The following is a 5,000-nucleotide window of genomic DNA, read 5'->3' as shown; positions in this document are numbered from 1 at the left end:
TAAAATTTGTATCATAAACGTTAATTTTATAATTATACACTGAATTACCCCCTTTTAGACTAAAACAAAGGTCTATTACACTCATAATCTTGAACATGTTTTAGTGGCATTGTTTCGTGTTGTTTATTGTGCCAGGAAATCCATTTGTTTCTACCTTTCATAATGGAGGACATGAGTGGAGTTGCTCCTTGTAGCGGATTTGTTATTCTACGACTTAGCAAGTGCTGTTTGCTTAGTTTTATTGTTTCTATTGCAGGATATAAACATTATGGACGGTATGAACAAATGATAAGGCCAGTTCTGTAGCATACTGGTCGAAAATAGCCAGTAAAAAACGCGTAAAATTTGGCAAAGAGCGATTGGACTGAGATCTCTTGAGATGGCTCCCCCGCAGAAGAACATGAACCGGGAGGAAGAAGAACAAACAACCAAGAACAGAAGGAGAAAGACAGCTGTGCGTTTAAGTCCCTGAACTTGACCTCATCATCATTATTATTTCATCATTATCATCATCATCATTATTATTTCATCATTATCATCATCATCATTATTATTTCATCATTATCATCATCATTATTATTTCATCATTATCATCATCATCATTATTTCATCATTATCATCATCATCATCATTATAATTTCATCCTTATCATCATCATCATCATTATAATTTCATCCTTATCATCATCTATAATTTCATCCTTAGCATCATCATCATTATTTCATCATTATCATCATCCTAATCATCATCATCATTATCATTTCATCCTTATCATCATCATCATTATCATTTCATCCTTATCATCATCATCATTATCATTTCATCCTTATCATCATCATCACTAACTTCATCATTATCATCATCATTATTATTTCATCATTATCATCATCATTATTATTTCATCATTATCATCATCAGTATTATTTCATCATTATCATCATCATCATCATCATCATCATTATTACTCATTATCATTATCATCAATATTATTACTCATTATTATCATCATCATTATTACTCATTATCATCATCATTATTACTCATTATCATCATCATTATTACTCATTATTATCATCATCATTATTACTCATTATTATCATCATCATTATTACTCATTATCATCATCATCATTATTACTCATTATCATCATCATCATTATTACTCATTATCATCATCATTATTACTCATTATCATCATCATCATTATTACTCATTATCATCATCATCATTATTACTCATTATTATCATCATCATCACTATTACTCATTATTATCATCATCATTGTTATCTCATCATTATCATCATCATTATTATTTCATCATTATAATAATTGTAATCATCATTATTATTTAATCATTATCATCATCATAATTATCATTATCATCATCATCATTATTATTTCATCATTATCATCATCATTATTGTCATCATTATCATCATCATCATCATCATAATTATTACCTTTTCATCATTATCATTATCATTATTATTTCATCATTATCATCATCATTATTATTTCATCATTATCATCATCATTGTTATCTCATCATTATCATCATCATTATTATTTCATCATTATAATAATTATCAGCATTATAATTTCATCCTTATCATCATCATTATTATTTCATCATTATCATCATCATTATTATTTCATCATTATCATCATCATTATTATTTCATCATTATCATCATTATCATTGTTTTATCATTATCATCATCATTATTATTTCATCATTATCATCATCATCATTATTTCATCATTATCATCATCATCATCATCACTTTTTATAATATCATCATTATCATCATCATCATTATTATTTCATCATTATCATCATCATCATTATTTCATCATTATCATCATCATTATTATTATTTCATCATTATCATCATCATTATTACTCATTATCATCATCATCATTATTACTCATTATCATCATCATTATTACTCATTATCATCATCATCATTATTACTCATTATCATCATCATCATTATTACTCATTATCATCATCATTATTACTCATTATTATCATCATCATTATTACTCATTATCATCATCATCATTATTACTCATTATCATCATCATTATTATTACTAATTATTATCATCATCATTATTACTCATTATTATCATCATCATCATTACTCATTATCATCATCATCTTTATTACTCATTATCATCATCATCATTATCACTCATTATTATCATCATCATTATTACTCATTATCATCATCATCATTATTTCTCATTATTATCATCATCATTATCAGTTTATTCTATCATTATCATTATCAGTATTATTTCATCATTATCATCATCGTTATCATCATTATCATTATTATTATTTCATCATCATCATTATCATTATCATTATTTCATCATTATCATTATCATTACTATTTCATCATTATCATCATTGTGTCATCTATCATTTCATCATTATCATCATTATGACATTTATCATTTCATCATTATCATCATCATTATTATTTCATCATCATCATCATCATTGTTATTTCATCATTATCATCATTACTATTATTTTCATCATCATCATCATTATAATAATTATTATCATTATCATTGTTATTTCATCATTATCATCATTATCATTATTTTCATCATCATCATCATTATCATTTCATCCTGATCATCATCATCATTTCATCATTATCATCATCATCATCATTATAATTTCATCCTTATCATCATCATCATCATTATAATTTCATCCTTATCATCATTATCATCATTATAATTTCATCCTGATCATCATTATCAGTCCATCCTTATCATCATTATAATTTCATCCTTATCATCATTATCATATCATCCTCATCATCATTATAATCATTATCATTTCATCCTGATCATCATCATCATTTCATCCTTATCATCATTATCATTGTATCCTGATCATCATTATCATCATTATAATTTCATCATTATCATCATCATCATCATCACTTTTTATAATATCATCATTATCACTTCATCCTTATCATCATTATCATTTCATCCTTATCATCATTATCATTTCATCCTTATCATCATTATCATTTAATCTTCATCATCATTATCATTTCATCCTAATCATCATTATCATTATCATTTCATCCTTATCATCATTATCATTTCATCCTTATCATCATTATAATTTCATCCTTATTATCCTCATTATTATTTCATCATTATCATCATCATTGTTATCTCATCATTATCATCATCATTATTATTTCATCATTATAATAATTATCATCATTATCATTTCATCCTTATCATCATCATTATTCATCATTATCATCATCATCATTATTGCTCATTATCATCATCATTATTATTAATTATTATCATCATTATTATTCTTACTTATTATCATCATTTATTATTATTTCATCATTATCATCATCATTATTATTTCTTACTATCATCCTTATTGTTATCTCATCATTATCATCATCATTATTATTTCATCATTATAATAATTATCATCATTATTATTTCATCATTATCATCATCATCATTATTTCATCATTATCATCATCATTATTATTTCATCATCATCATCATCATCATTATTTCATCCTTATCATCATCATTATTATTTCATCATTATCATCATCATTATTATTTCATCATTATCATCATCATTATTATTACATCATTATCATTATCATCATTATTACTCATTATCATCATTATTATTATTTCATCATTATCATCATCATCATTATTATTTCATCATTATCATCATCATTATTATTATTTCATCATTATCATCATCATTATTATTTCATCATTATCATCATCATTATTATTTCATCATTATCATCATCATTATTATTTCATCATTATCATCATGATTATGATTTCATGATTATGATCATTATCGTTATTTCATCATTATCATCATCGCTGTTATTATTACTGTTATTATATTCCTTCTTCTATTTCTTCTTCTTCTTTCTCTTCTTATTATAATCATTATTATCATTATATCATCATCATTATTATTTCATCATCATCATCATCATCATTATTTCATCCTTATCATTATCATCATCATTATTATTTAATCATTATCATCATCATCACCATTACCATTAATAGTACAAGTCTTAGTCGTAGCATCAGCAGCAGCACCAGCACTGGTATCGTTGACATCATTCAATCTTCGTTTTTTCGTTCATGCATCCATCCATCGTCGCCGTAAATATTGAATAAAATTATGGTAACGCTATGTTCATTATGAAAGGTCGTCATCGGTAGCATTAACGAGTCTTAACTCGTGCTTGCCTGATTTTGCATGTCCATTTTCTTTTCGATTTAGGCCGCGTTGAAGAAGTGACACGTAAGATGCAGAGATTGAGTGAACTTTCTGCGAGTCCGTGAGGCCAGTGACCTCTGGGACTCCCAGCTTGGCCCGGGATATTTCATAATCAAGCTGTTGTGATCGCCTTAATAATACGCCTTTAATTACAATTTTTGTAATATAGTGAGGTTTCCTTTTTACTTTTTTTTTGGTAGGAAGATGCAAAGGACAATATCTTATTACTCGGACGGTGGATGTGGAAGTAATTGCAGCCATAATTCCTTGAAATTGATTTAAAAGGATCGTTATCCGGGGTTGTATTTTGGTCAAACTTTTTTATAAAATATTCGAAAGCTTGCGATCCCATTGCGGAACTTTTTTTTTTAATCATGTTTAAGTTACTTTGGTTTTGTGACTATGAATTTGTTTGCGTTTGTGTGTACGTGTACGTATACATGTACTTGCACGTGTACATGTTCGTGTTTGTGACTGTGAGTGTGTTTGAGGAGAGGGATTGAAGCAACTGTGCATGGACGTGAGAGATTGACAGTTCCGGACATAATTCTAGAAAATGTAATGTTCAGTGTCGCTGCATGTACTTTCGTTGTTTGCCACGTGTTTTCGTTTCGACCGCCGTGTATCACTACTGGCATTTAATCTCGTCGAGGCACAGGGGAGATTTAAG

This window comes from Penaeus japonicus, unplaced genomic scaffold, assembly GCF_977035675.1.
Source record: "Penaeus japonicus unplaced genomic scaffold, GWHDUDI00000001_assembly GWHDUDI00000022, whole genome shotgun sequence".
NCBI classification, from domain to species: domain Eukaryota; kingdom Metazoa; phylum Arthropoda; class Malacostraca; order Decapoda; family Penaeidae; genus Penaeus; species Penaeus japonicus.
Note: the sequence above shows the minus strand (reverse complement) of the source record.